The sequence below is a fragment of the Callorhinus ursinus genome, unplaced genomic scaffold (genome assembly GCF_003265705.2).
Source record: "Callorhinus ursinus isolate GAN/ISIS: 27379988/994484 unplaced genomic scaffold, GSC_fseal_2.0 scaffold5, whole genome shotgun sequence".
Taxonomy (NCBI): domain Eukaryota; kingdom Metazoa; phylum Chordata; class Mammalia; order Carnivora; family Otariidae; genus Callorhinus; species Callorhinus ursinus.
Genome location: NW_027397067.1, coordinates 13,305,502 through 13,321,084, shown reverse-complemented (window position 1 = coordinate 13,321,084; position 15,583 = coordinate 13,305,502). Strand labels below are relative to the sequence as shown.

At 39.8% G+C, this 15,583-nt stretch overlaps 1 protein-coding gene across 2 annotated transcripts in view; it reads right to left on the bottom strand.

Annotated features, from left to right (window-relative positions):
* Window positions 1-11,031, bottom strand: part of CLVS1 (clavesin 1) — a 174,766-nt gene extending 163,735 nt beyond the window's left edge. For both annotated transcript variants that reach the window (XM_025870636.2, XM_073892810.1), the window contains exon 1: window positions 10,886-11,031. The gene's annotated coding sequence lies outside the window, so the exon portion shown is untranslated. The remainder of the gene's footprint in view (window positions 1-10,885) is intronic.
* Between the last annotated feature and the right edge of the window lie 4,552 nt (window positions 11,032-15,583).

Below are 15,583 nucleotides of genomic sequence, written 5' to 3'. Positions count from 1 at the left end.
TTATTATTGGTACTGTTTTATCATACAAAATAATTTAAAAGACAAAATTATTCTTCTGCTTAATTTAGAACTACCAGTTAGTTCTTAAGGGAGACCATCAACTCACACATTTCTGCTTTATACTGTGACATGGGGGAGATGAAGAACAGTTCAAGTAACTGGTATTCATCTTCAAGATAATGAAATAATAGAAATTTTATGTATAAAATGTTGGCGTTGTAAAATAATTTGTAAGAAAACAGCATTTAGCTCTGTAACATGTGAAAATGAGAACTGAAATAAAGTCTTGATTTTCACTAATTTTAAGGACTTAGAATGGTAAATGGAAAACAATGCTATGAACTATTCCCAGGATTGGAAGAAACTTCCAAATCCATCCAGCTCAATGTTCATCTGATGTTAAAATTCCCTATCTAGTAGCCTTACCACACCCCTTCAGAAAAGTTCTCGAGTTTGATGTCTCCTCTTCCAGTTCATCCCTACACCCACAGCAGTATGTCCTTACTGCTCCCACCAACCACTTGAGCAGGATGATCATATAATTTACCATCCAAATTCAGACACGAGGGCGCACTTATAGTAATAATAATGCTGGAACAATAGCCATAAACTGAGATAAATCTAAACAAACCCAGACAGAGGGTCACCCTACTAGTGAATGATCTTTTTGTTCCTACATCCAAGAGACAAATGTCAGGTACTCTTTATGAGTGAATTCTTTCAGTATTTGATATTGATGACTTCATCCTTCTTAAAACTCTCTCCACCATTCTCCCACTCATTTTCTCTGACTCCAGAATCCCTGATTTTTCTCTTAGCCTTGTCGACTCCTGTTCTGTCTTCTCTTCCTGTGAACACTTCAGTATAGTGTTTCCAGGACCTGCCCCGTGGTTTGACCACTTACATGTAATATAACTTCTGTGTATAGCTCTCTCCTGGTCTCCAGGCTACACATTCAACCACCTTCTCAACAACCCCACAGAGATGTCCTCCAGGCACCACAAACTCAATGGGCTTAAACCTGAACTAATCCTACTTCCTCAACCTGAATTCGCTCCTCCACCTGCATCTCTTAGTGACTGACGTCATCTGCTGTGCCGTTTCCCACTCTAGAAACCTGGGAGTCTACTCTTACTCCACTCTCTCTGTTATCACCCACATCCAGACAATTACTTCCATAATATTTCCTAAATCTGCCCATTTTTTTCCATCCATTTTCACTGTCTTTGTTGGGGTCACATCAGTCTTTGTCCATTTAGCCCTGCATTATCCCCCCTATGGTGCCCTTGCTGCCAACTTTGCCCTTCTTCAGTCCGTTCTCTGGATTCTAATGGAAATCTGCTCATGTCATTCCTTGATTGACATTGACCAATAGCTGCCAGTTGTCCCAGGATAAAGTATAAAACTATGTAATAAGGTTTCCAAGACTCCTCATCATCTGGTCTTTATCTCTCTCCAGATTCACCTCCTGGCCATGCAGCTACACTGAGCCACGTGAAGTTTCTCCTCACCTCCTTGACAAAGCATGACCTCTGATGAACTCCTCTTCACCCTTCAGGAGTCATCTGGACACCATTTTCTCTAGGAAACCCTCACTGACTTTCCCAGGTCACCGGCAGCCCCATAGCCCCAACCGCATCATTTCATTGCCATCTCCCTCTCTCCCTCTTTACTCTGAACTCCTTGCAGGGAAGAGCTGGATCCCACTCATCTGTGTATCCCCAGTACAGTGCCTGGCACAAAAAGTGTCAGCCCATGAGTGGAGCAACTTTGCTTTGTTCACCGTCTATCCTCAGTGCCTAGAACATTTTCTACCACAGAGTGGGTGCCCAATAAGTATAGAGAGAGTAAGTGAATAAAGAAAGCAGTCAAAACATTGTTTCAATGAGTGAGTGGTTTCCCCTTCTGTTGGGTGCCTCAGGAACCATTTTCCTTAAATGATAGCATTGCAGCTTTTAATTTCCCAGGAGAATTTAGCCTAGGCACATTGTACTTCAGATCATTGCTTCCCTGAAGCATGTGGGGTGATATTCACAGTTCCTAGCCATGGCACAGGATGCTTAGAGCACAAGTCATAACAACAGCTTGTCCCCTTCAGAAGATTTAAAGGTTCTGGGAGCAAGTTACACACATTACAGTTCGGGGAACTCCACAATGTTTCCGAGGTAAATTACTATGGGTTCAAGGGGAGAGCTGAGATTGCATTTTTCATGACCCACCTCCACACATAGCTATGCTTCCAATCTATAATATCGAAATAAATTTGCTTCAGTTTACATCTTTATTCTGTCCTCGGCATACAGTAGAAGCTTCTGGGGAGAATACCCAAGCCAGGGTCACTTAGGATGAAATAGATATTTTCCATTAAAGGCAAATGCTTTACTTCAGAACTCTGAATAATCTGCTACTTAAATAACAACTTTGATAATATTTAAGGCTAAAAATGCTATGCCATTCAAGAATGTTCTCCAGGATGTAGTGTTTTTACTTGACTGTCCTTTTTTATTCATGTGAAGGACTTGGCTCTCATTCAACTTTTCTGAATTGGTCAAATAAGTATGAAAAGATACATTGGACTTGGTATCACATGAAGAAGTAGGAGTGGTTTTCTGTCCTAGTGGAATGAATAATAATAATAGTTTTATTTTATTATTTACTGTAAGTATATTTATTATGTCCCAGACACTTACATACTCTCTCTATATTACATTATTTGATCTTTAGAACAACATAAAATGAGTGTATTATTGTCCCCATTTTTTAGATGAGGAAACAGAGGCGTAGAGAGGTTAAATGAGTTTCCCAAGGTTACACAGCTACTAATCAGCAGAAATTGGATTCAAGACCAAGTAATCTTTCTCTAGTCCCCTGCTCTTTTCTACTGTGCTGTTCTGCCTCCTAGGAGCAGCAAAAGGGTTCTAATATTTATTACCTAAGAGCTATGTGACCCTCAGCAAGTCACCTTTCCTCTCAGAACTTTACTGTCCTTTACTAAAATTCCTTCTAGATTTACCATTCCATAAACCTCACAGACTGTTCACAGACATTCTTAGGTAGCTTAATGCCATACCTTAAGGATGACCAGTCTTGTCCTTGCTTCTTTTTTTTTTTAAGATTCCATTTATTTATTTGACAGAGAGAGACACAGCAAGAGAGGGAATACAAGCAGGGGAGTGGGAGAGGGAGAAGCAGGTTTCCCGCGGAGCAGGGAGCCGATGCGGGGCTCGATCCCAGGACCCTGGGATCATGACCTGAGCGGAAGGCAGAGGCTTACCCGACTGAGCCACCCAGGTACCCCTTGTCCTTGCTTCTTCATCAGAAGAGGACTGAAGCTATTTAAAAATCTGGCTGTCTATGTCTTTTCCAGCTATCACAAATGTTTGCTCTTCCTTTGCATACTTTCCTTTGGCTAAAATGCCAGATCAAAGATCCTGCCATTCTATTTGAAAGATTGACACTTTGCCATGCCTAGCAGAGTGACAAGCATGATCTGGGCACTGAAATGTGCTTGATAATCAAAAAGGGCACTTCAGGCACATTCATATGAGGCTCAGAAACCACCTTTTCCATTGCTGTTTGGGTCACAAATGATTATTTAAACATTGTTACAAATACATGGAGAGTAACTTACCACACCCTCTGGGGTGCCCAAGGTAGAAGCTAACTTCTACTTCTAATGCGTGCTTTTTCTCATGAACTAGAAATTTAAGTAGTAGTAGTATTTTGTATGAGAGTAAGGAGAGAAGAGTCTTCATATCATGATATTTGAAATAATGGTATCTATAGATTCAAGATTCCTACTTCATCTTAAGTTTCCATTAGAAGAAATCTATTCCTATACAGAATTCAGTCTTGGGGCACCAGGGTGGTTCAGTCAGTTAAGCATCTGAGTCTTGATTTTGGCTCAGGCCATGATCTCAGGCTTGTGAGATCAAGTCCAGCATCAGAGTCCGCACTCAGTGGGGAATCTGCTTGAGATTCTTTCCCTCTGCCCTTTCCCCTCCCCTTGCCCCACTCCTGCAGGCTCACTCTTGCTCTGTCAAATAAATAAATAAACACATCTTTAAAAAAAAAAGAATTCATTCTTAAGAAGGTGTATTTGTACACACACACACACACCTCTATAAAACATGCATCCTAGTATTTATGAACTAAGGAATTTATGCAGAAAAATCGTTTCAGAAAGTACAATAATTCAAATGAAATTGGTTTTGGTTATTTCATAATCTATTATTTGCATTTATTTCATTATCTTCAGAAACACACATTAAATATAGTGGGGGACAATAAGACTAATAACCGTACCTTGTCTACAGTATGTGTACGTGAGTACATATTATTTCAAAGCCTTTTACATCAATTATCTTTCTTCATTGTTACAATGATCCTGTAATAGGTAGAAGAAAAAGGATTCCCTGGGAGATGCTGAGAATCATGTGAAATGATGTAGGTAAAAGTGCTTTGGAAATAAAAAGCTCCATTTTACATTTATTGTAATCTTGTTGATATCGTAATTTTGTTTCCAGGTAAAAAGAGATTGAGTCTTAGAACAACTAAGCACTTGTCTCAAAGTCAGATAATAAACTAATGTTAAAAATTGGGGGGAAAAAACAAATATTCATTGAGTATTTATTATATGCCGAGAGCTTTGATGTTCTATGATCTGATCTCCCCACCAACTTTTAAAGCTGGGTTATTAATTATTAGATGAAAGGATAAATATGAGATTTAGATAGATTAATAATAGCTAGAAGAATGAAGGTTCACACCACAGCCTCCCTGAACTACGGCCCATGTTCTGTCAATGACCTTGCCCTGCCTCTCAGCATAGGTGCTTTCTCTACACCACTCTGGATACTTGTGCCCTCACAATGACTCACTCACACAACAGGCACACACCTACACCCCACCAGTCCTAAGGAAGATCATGTAAAGGATGTTGTAAAATTGGCCAGATTTGGGGAGGAAAGAGTATACTGTTGTCATGACCAGAAAGACAAAATCTATAAAGCCTAGATATTGCTTGAAATATAAGAACACTAATAAATAATGAAAATACCTCAAATATGTATTGCTTTGGGATGTTCTTAGCAATACAAAAGAATAATTTTAAGTACACATAAATTTAAATTAATACCAATATAAAATGAGAAACTATACCCACATTTGTTTTATAAGAAAAAAAAAGGAAGATAAATCTGAGGGATAAAACTTACCACATGAAAGTCTAATCAACTACCTCCTCCATTAGTAGGTGTGAAAGCTATGTCTCCAAATTTTAAATGTATATTGAATGAGGTCAACCCCGATGGCTCTTCACCTTTCTAAAATCTCACTTCAAAATTTTTAACTGATTATGTTTTTCCCCTAGGAATGCTGAAAGGAATTTTTACACTGAATGAAATAAAAATAGATGTTGCTGATACATGTAGACCAAAATTGAAAATCACAACGAGCAAAAATCTTTTTTTTTTTTAAGTACAACTGTTATTTGAAATCTTTCCTGAAAGACAGACATGCTCCCTTACTGCCAGTGGGTGGTACCTACATTTAATCCTCAGAGGTTGGTTGATTGCTGCATTCTTTGGTGCTAACCAGAAAAGGGTGGGTTTTTTTCCCTAAATGATGAATTTGAAATTGACCATGAGGGCTTGTAGGACTTCTCTGCATAAGTACTGACAAAGGAGCATAAATCCTGTGAGTAACAGATTGGTTCCCAGTCCATCAGCATTCTGTCAAACATTACCCAACTTGCAGATATGAACTAGCTATACCGGGGCCCGGGAGAGAATTCTAGAAGGATAAAGGGGGGACCTTTAATCATCTGAAAGTGTAGTGTGACCAGAATTTAGCCCCTGGATCACTGTCAAATTCCCATCACCTTCAATTCAGTCCTAGCCCAGGGCTTACCCTTGCAACATAAATATTCATTGTGTTGATTCCCTTGGCTTTAAAATAGCAACTAAGCACGGTCATCTGCTCCCGTTTGCTCTTGCTCTTAAGAAAGATTAAAAGTAAATTGGAAGGAGTTCTATCAGATAGAGACACTGAGAACTTCTACCCAAAATAAATGCCAGATCAGAATTAGAATAGTCTGGAACTCTGAAGATGGACGTCTTGACAGAGGATTGTGTCCTGTGTTCTAGAACAACCCACACAACTTTTATTCTTTTAGTTTGCTTTAGGGCAAATAATACAAGGAGTTGAAGGAAAAGACAACTGGCAAGGAAGGCATGGGATTTTTCTGCCTCCTCACTGTAGAGAAGTATTTAGTTGAAGTAGTGTTTACCTTAGACCTCACTGTATTTTAAATAAAGACAATCTACAGGGAAAAATTTATTGAGACATAGAAAATTAGACTAAAACATTTCTCTATGCTTTTAAACTATCCCCATAAGAAGTCATTGGCAGTCAATGCCCCAATTTAAAATTTAATTTCAGTTGTGCTTTGTAGGAGTATCAGTGGGAGAAGAAGGAAAAAACAAACATGTGATTCTTCTGCCATCAAGGGAAGGGGATATTTCTCTCAGAATAGACTTTTTAGAGGAAGAAGCTCTGGAGAGATGTAAGACAGGGCCCAAAGATGGCCACTAAATCCACTTGCCCTCTTCCCCTCTGTGTTTCCCCAGCATGTTGATGTGACTGGGACCCTTCTGGAGGTGCTTAGGCAGATGACATCAGCCGCAGGAATCAGTTCAGAAAACTGCCAGGGGAAGGTGGAATCCAGCAAGGCGCACAGGGCTGAGGTGGGACGAAAGGGGTTATTTGTGTCACTTTCTCCTCAACTACACCTGCAACTTCTCAGCTCTTATTGCCTCAGAACCTGGAATGGTTTTTGTTTTATTTTAGTCTGAGTGCCATTATTTACTATTCAGACATGCAAGTGGGACTGTTCAGAAAGAAAGAAACTGTCTTTGCTTCTCGAAGTGTGGTCCGTGGATCAGTAGCAGCAGCAGCACCCAGGAGCCTGTTGGGACTATGGGATGTCAGTACTCACCCAGACCTGCTGAATGAGTACCAGAATTCCCAGGCAATTTGTATACACATTGTTTGGGAAGCACTGCTCTAGAGGATTTGTAGTGAATCCACAGGGTTGAGAGGGTAGGTTCATTACCTCTGAAAGCAGAGCCCACACTGTATGTGGCCAACAGTGCTACTCTATCCAACAGGAGAGTAAAAACACTTCTTGTGTGCCTTTTGGAATACCAGCACTCATAAAAGCTTATCAGATCACTCCATTATGTTTGCACACATACTTGCGTGCTCTATATGTCAACAAAAAGCAATGAAGAAAGGAAGGAGGAGGGGAAGCAAGAGATGCTAAGAGATGCTAAGAGAAAGAGAAAGGGGGCAAGGAAAAAGAGGAGAATCTCACAGGTTTTGTTTATTTGGTTGTATTCTTCCACACATCAGACTAGAGGTCTCTTACTTAAAACCCATAATGTGAGCCCCTCTGCCATTTTCAGGCCCACAGTTGCCCTTCCTCTGAAACTACAGAAGAATGAACACTGAATACACTATGTACTTGGCACGTATAAAAGTGTGGAACTTTATGTAAGACATTTGAACAGTAAGAGAAGCTGAATTGACATGTTATTTTAAGGAGAAGACATGGGGAAAGTTGCTTTGCATAATATCTATGAATTGGAGATGTGGCTAAAAGGGTCCAGAAGACAAGAGCAATCATCTCAAACACATATAGGAAAAATTCCTGCTGGCTCAGAAGTCAGGAAGAAGAAAGTCTCATAGAAAATTAGCCTCCAACACAGAAAACTTTCTCTGATACTCCCTGTCATGTGATAACATGTCCATGAAAGGGGAGAGGATTGGGTTACCTGGCCAGAGAAGATATGATAAAGGGCTGTGAGGGGCAGCAGAGGTAGTGAAGAATAATGAACTTATTAACTGAATAAATGAAAGCTTTTTGGGGGGTGGGGGAAGAGAAGTGACCAGTTGATTTCCATATCCGTGAAAAATCAAACCAAAGAAGGCAAACTCTGTTAAGCTAAGATGAACCTGGATGGAAAAGTTAGCATGTTTCTCTCTAGAGAGATATGATACTTGGGATTGATGTTAGGGTGTTGCAGACTTGAAGTAATCACATTGTGGATCTTCTCTTGAAAGAAATTTATTCCAGTGAAATCTGGATAAAATGAATGGTAATAAAACTAATTAAAATTTGGGAGAAGGGTGTAATGTAGGCAAAGATCTCTCTTGGCAATGTTGAGGGGGATTTCTAGGCAGATGACATGCAACCAAACTTCATATTTTGTATACTCACTTTGCTGTGTTACCTCGTGTCTCAGTCACCATGTAACAGGAAAGGCGAGAAGACCCAAGTCTGGATCCATTTTCTAAGGATGACTCTGCTTTGAGGAAGTGTGTAAATCATGAATAGACTTTACAGGTTAATAAGGTGTCCTTTTGCAAAGCTTGAAAAAGTGAGCAGACACCACTAGTTCTGAAGAGTTCCTGATTCCCCCTTTTGGGAGATAAAAGTTTAACAAGCTTTATACTCCATGATTCTAAAAGGATGTGCCCCTCTGTGAACATGTCTACAAAAATGTATGATGTCACTCTGATGGAAAATATGTTTTCTGTTCACCTTTAAATCTATTATATAAAGGAGAATGTTTTGTTACTGAAAATATGAAAAAAGTAAAATAGCCCTTAATAGAGAAAAGAATAAAAGAAGAAGCCAGGATCATAGCACTGTATAAAAATTAATAAGCCCAGCATAATATTTCATCAGAGAAAGGCATCACTTCTGAGACGGATACCTGTAAATCTCACTGAAGCAGCATTGTTTTGAAATTTCCCCATCCTCAGGAAATTGTATTCAGCACAGGAAGACAGCAACATTGGAGACACTGGATTCCTGGCCTGAGCTTCTGGTTTGAAGCAGCCAGAACTGGCAACATGTACACTTTAAAAAATCATCTGGGATGAGCCATTGTTTGCAAACAGATAAGGGAATATTAAGAATCTTGTTTCTTTGGGACTTGAAGGGTCTTGTATACTGAGGACATCACCAATCTAAGGGTGGTACATAAATGAGCAAATTTTTTTCTTCTCTAAAATCCATTTCACCAGATACTTTCACTAGTTTTCTTAGTTTGAGTTCAAAAGTGAGTGAATTTTAAAGGCAAATCGAATTATGCCAATGGTTATGTAATTAATGGCAGTAACTTTTGAGAAAATGCAACTATCCCTCATTCCAGAAGAGTATTTGGTGTGAATTTTTCCTCAAAACTTCCTTCAGAAGCTACTTGTTCATGCCTATTTTTTATTTTGACAAAATTAGTGAGCCAGTTTAGACCAAACTTGCTTTGCTGACTCTTTTTCTTTTTAAGGAAGCAGAATAAATGTACAAGAGTGATTTTTAAATGAGGTTTTTCTGTGCTCTGGTTTAAACTTGATTGTGACATGTGACCTGACACCATTCTCATATGAAAACATGATCCATCTCATTTTTAATTAAGATGTTAATTTCATGAAAAATAATTTGAAAAAAACCCACCCACCCAATACTTTGCTGTTCAGTAATAATGGATTAAATGGGTACTCACTGAAAGATTTTTATTTATGACAGGCTCAGGTACTTATTTTCTGCTGTTTGTTAGTTTCTATAAAGCAGAAGATCCTGGATAAATTAAAGCGGAGCAATGACTTGGGTTTGGACCTTCAAGATATTTGAAAGATGTTCCAACTTCCCTTCAGCTGAGATAGAAAATGATGGCACTCTAAAAGCAGAGCCTGACAGAATACAGTTACATAAAATGCTTTTTCAAATTTTTGCACTCTATTACCCTTTACTATTATGGGAAAAGCGTGTTATCGTCTGATTACTGAGAAAGCACACAAAAATCTCGCCTTCCAAATCCGAGTCAGTCCTTGACTAGTTATGAACAAAGACAGGCCATCTGCTCTGAATATCATTACTACTTTGGCCTTTTGGGCAAAGGACCTATCTTCTTTGCTCCAAAGAGAGGTTTAAGATTTGAAAATTGAAATTAAGTAGACAGGAAGAGACATTTGAACAAATAGCACTTTCCACTGAAAGCCACATTTGTTAGGTTATCATCACCAACATTTTAATTTTTACTCCGGTCACAGAGTTAATCTTTGGGGTCTTCATTTTACAAAACATTTCAGTAGAAAACTTAATTCCAGAGTTTCTGTAATAAACGCTTAGGAAGGAAAATTGGCGTGTGGGTGAATATGAGTCATCAGTCACCCCCACCCTGCTTCCTGGTGATTCTCCATTGGAAAACCAGAAACACGGATTGAGCTTACATATCTCTTTTACCGGAATAACACTATACCCCAGGCCATGTTAATTTCCTGAACTAAACAACCCCTAATCTGCTGAAAGGCAGCTGGCTAACTGCTGGTGTCTGGCAAGTGCCCCATCTGTCCCCTGCTCTGGGTCTCTCTCTGTCCTGGCTTCACTTTCCCTTTCTCTCAAGCAGGCGTCTCTTTGTTTTCAAGGGTGTCGTCCACCTGAACTTTCCTTCCTGTGCCTGAAAACTTGGGTTCTTATGCTCAACCCTGCGGACCTCGGGCATTGTCTAAGTGACAAGACACAGTTGTGTTGACTGTAGTTACGGCGCTGGTGATGGTGGAGATCATGACGGTGATGGTGGAGAGATGGGGGGTGCTGATGGTGTAAGGGAGCGCAGGCTGAGCGGGCGCCGGGAGGAGGAGGATGGACCGCGAAGGCGTGGAAAGTGGGGTGCGGGAGGGATGGAGTGCAGAGGGATTGCAGATGGGAGCTGTCCACGCACCGAAGTGCTGAAACGCCGCAGCCATGGCATCGCAAGAGCTGGGGGGAAAGGCGGGGAGGCGCAGCAAATACAGAAGGGAGAAAAAAGGCAACAAATACCTTCACACAGCCGCTCAGCCTTGCTTTAGGAATGTGTTTCTGCAGGTGTCCTCGCTGCTGAGCTGAGTGGGTGAGATCCCCTATTCTGGCAGGTTCGGGCTCAGATTTCTCTAGAAAGCTGTGAATGAGAGCCCCGGCTCCACGGGGCTGTGATTTTGGTAGGAGGCGTGTGCGCCGGGGACTCTGTCCTTCTATACCAAGCCTGGCTTTCCCCTGGGTCCTAAGTGCCTCCGCACCACTCTTCTTCCCCCGTTCCATCAAGACAATACCAAGAATCATTGTAATTTTGTAACATCTGGGACAAAAAGTACCGGAACCATCACTTCCCACCCCCACCAACTACCACCAATCTTAAAAACAGAACCTTTTAAACTGATTAATGCAACCTCTGAAACAGACCCGCGTGTGTGCGTGCGCGCGCGCGCGCGCGCGCGCGTGTGTAAATTTAACAAATGAGAAAAAAAGTATCACAGACCTATGGAGGAAAGCACGGATTATTTTATTAACAAATGGTAGTGAGAAAATGAACCATTTGGAAAAGGTTCAAATTAAGCCTCATCGCACCAAAATTAACTACACTAAGATTAAAGAGCTAAATAAAAAAGTAAAATTATTTTAAAAAATCAGCTAGAAAAACGAAAGAAATATTTTACTGATAGAGAAGGTTTTTTAAGCACAAGAGGAATATAAGCAATCACCCCCCCCAAAAAAGATCAATAATATCGGATGCATAAAAATACTTTCAAATACAAAAATATCATAAACGGGTAAATATAAATGACCATTTGGAAAAATTGCAAGAAGATTTGCAAGATTTAAAATTAGCACCAAGGTGCAGTTTTGGCTGAGGTTTTAAGTCTACTTAATGCTCATACTGTTACAATAGTAACAATACTACAATAATAGTAAGAAAATGTAACATTTGTATAGGTCTATTTTGTAACATAGATCAAGTATCATAAAATGCACATGCATGCCTATAGACTAAATGATTCCACTGTATGCACCTTCTGCTGAGGGTATAATCAGATATGCAGATGAAGATTTATGTGCATTAATTTATAATCATAAAATTTGTCAAAAATAATAAAAGCATTAAAATTGTTCGTATATAGCCTGTAATATGTGCAGCTATTAAGAACATATTTTTGAAAACTGTTAATAACAAAGAAAAATGCTCAGAAAATGGTAAAGAAAAGTAAGACACCCAATACAGTACTCTCCTCCTGCCCCAAATCAAGTTGGTAAGCTCATAGGGATAGCATGATGATAAGATTATAGGTAAATTTGCTTTTTATCAAGTTGAACAATTGGATTTTCTTCCTTGTGTTCATCTAAAGTTTCCATACTTAGTAAAAGAAGAAAACTTATGAAATATTTTAAAGCAATCTTTTTATCATATATGTCATGGAGCGTTTAAAGTTATCAGAATTGTTCCAACTGTGATGTAGCATTATATATTTATTTACATATCTGTTTACTGTATCTCTCTTCAATAGATTGTTAACACCATGTGATAGAAATTTGTCTGTTTTGTTCACCACTGCTTCTCAAACATCTAGATGTGTGCCTGGAACATCATAGAAGTCGATAAATATTTGTTGAATAGAAGAATAATGATGAATGAATGAATGAATGAATGATATAAGCCCCCACATATAGATGTATTTTAAAATATTTTATAAAGTTATGAATTTCATATAGAAACATATCCAAAAAGGCATAGCACTCCCAAATGATCTGAGGTTGCTGCTAAGTTTTGATCACAGATAAATAAGCTCAATTAAAGGGGCATCTTCTAAGATATACCTAATCATGGACATGACTTGCAAAGTGGCATCAAATGTGAATGTTTTGAAAGAAAAGTTTTCTCTAATTTCCGCTCTAATACTCTTCATCCTTTTAAAAGCTTTGTGATGTCTGAGATGTTCATGTTAATTATTCTGTTTCTCTTCCTCCTTTTTTCCTTTCTATAACCATTTACAGAAATATAAACCAAGACCAAGACAAAGACCTGGGTGTTTCATAAGCCTATGATTTAACACTCCCTTTTCAAAGCTTAAAATGAATTTGGATACCTTTGCTCAGCTGGTGTTCCCTTCCAGTTTTTCTTCACTGTCAGCTGTGACTTTTGAACGACATCAGCAATAACCTCACCAATTTTATTTGTATTTTCTAAGAGGTAAAGTAGAAAAAAAAATCACCCACACGTGTGTATATATGCTCTCCTTTTGGAGAAAAAATTTTTAAAATATTTATTTATTTTAGAGAGGGGGTGGGGGGAGGGGTAGAGGGAGAAAGAGAGAGTCTTTTCTTTTTTTAAGATTTTATTTATTTATTCATGAAAGAGAGAGAGAGAGGCAGGCTCCCTGTGGTGTAGGAGCCCAATGTGGGACTCAATCCCAGGACCCTGGGATCATGACCTGAGCCAAAGGCAGACGCTTAACTGACTGAGCCACCCAGGCGCCCAGAGGGGAGAGAGTCTTAAGCAGACTCTGTCTCAGGGCAGAGTCTGAGGTGGGGCTCAATCTCAGGACCTGGAGATCAGGACCAGAGCCCAAACCAAGAATCAGACACTTAACCAACTAAGCCACCCAGGTGTCCCTTGAGAAATCTTTGTAAAAGAAAACTATCCCCACTGATAGGAGGCTGAGACATAAACCCAGAGTGCTCCTGCCTGATCATGTGGTAGGACCCACCTACATAGGCAGGGTAACTACAAAAGCTACTGGCTGCCAGAATATAATCTTACATTCCAAAGGTTTTAAAAGTAGTTTTAAGGGGTGCCTGGGTGGCGCAGTCGTTAAGGGCCTGCCTTTGGCTGAGGTCATGATCCCGGCATCCTAGGATCCAGACCTGAGTTGGGCTCCCTGCTCAGCGGGAAGCCTGCTTCTCCCTCTCCCTCTGCCTGCCGCTCCCCCTGCTTGCGTTCCCTCTCTCGCTCTCTGTCAAATAAATAAATAAAATCTTTAAAAAATAATAATAAAAGTAGTTTTTAATTTTACTTGTAGTGATTAGAGTGAAAAAAATCATCACTTTAATTGATGATTAGACAGATATTCTTGTTATATTAAGAGGTCTTCTTCCTCCCAAAGTGCCAGTGAAAGGATATCATTTCCCTTTACATTCCTGAGCATTATCCCTGTGTTTTTCATGGTAATACTTACCTTTCCAGACCATTTAAAACTCCTCTGTAAGAACAACTGTCCTTTATGGAGTACATGTGTCTTTACTCTGTTGAATCTGTCTTTTTTATTTCCTGGAGCCAGATGGTCTTTGCTCAAAGTTTTTGCCTGATAACTACAAATCAGAGGCTTCTGAAATGGGTTTCTTTTCCTTATTCACTCTGATGGACATTGTGCTGGTATTTTGCACACTCTACTCCAACTCCATTTCAGCTCCTCACATGACTGCTGCCAATATATTTGTTTGCAGGATTTCTCCATGTACCCCTTGGTGTATAAGCAGCCAGTGCCATGGGTGAATGTGTGGCCTATTCACAAGCATTTTCCTGCTGCCTGACCTTGTGCCTGATATTGCCAAATCAGTTGCTCATCTCTGTACTGCCTTGAAAAACCCTGTTGACATTAGATTTGCTGTGGTCCAGGTTAGGGTGAGGGGAGGAAGCTCATTGTGTGTGGGCTAGTGACAGATGAAGTCTCTATGTCTGTCTAGGGGGTACACTGAAGCTGAGAGCCCATGCAGAATGGGATAATTAACACCCAGAGAAATCCTGATATTTATAACAAAGCTGTTAGGATGATATCATAATGGCAAAACAACACATTTGTAAACCACTGCCTTGCCTTGCTGTTTAAGGACTGAAAAATGTATGAGGAGTAAGGTCAAATTGCAAAACAAAGAATATTTTAGTTATTCTTTTTGTTCTCCCCTAAGTTTTGTGATGTACATCTCCATGTATGATCATAAAAGATTGTCACTGATATTTCTATTATTTAATGTGCAGACCAGTTTTGAAGTTTTAGAGTTTACATTGGTCAGGATAGGTTAGGTAATGCTGAAAGAACAAAGCAACTCTGCAGCCACAAATGGCTTCTTCCAAAAATGGTTTCTTTCTTGTTTATACTTTTTGGGGCATTGTGGAGAAAGTGGGGCTCTCTTCCACCTAGTTACCCAGGGGCCAGGTGAGGAATTGCCACAGCAGGGAAGTGTCATGCATGGAGAACTGGGAGCTGCTCTTATGCTTCAGCCTGGAAGTAACACACATCATTTCTGCTCATGGCTCATTGGCCAGAACAAGACACAGGGCCCTGCCAAATGCAAGGGGGCTGGGAAATGTGGGCAAGCGTAGGAATATTTGGTGAGTAGTCAATGTTTCTGCATCAGTCTACCATTGTGGTTACTAAAAATCTCTTAACTTCTTTCTTAACACTCAACCCATCTCCAAAGAGTCCTTTAGTCACTTCATCCAGTTCCAAAGTCCAGATCACTAGGTTTTATGCAATTGTTTTATCTCTACCACACATCTAGATGTGATCCTCTTGCTCTGGAGAGGTATAAGCAAAAATAAAATTATTTGCAATGGCCCCCCCAACCAACACACCTAATAAACAATAGTAAAAGAGAGACTGGATAACCACAATAAATGTTCCCATTCAGAAAGAGAAGGGTGGGAAGATACGTGGCAGTCACTGAGCCCAGCAATTCTGAAATCACACTGGACAGATGTGGCAAGGA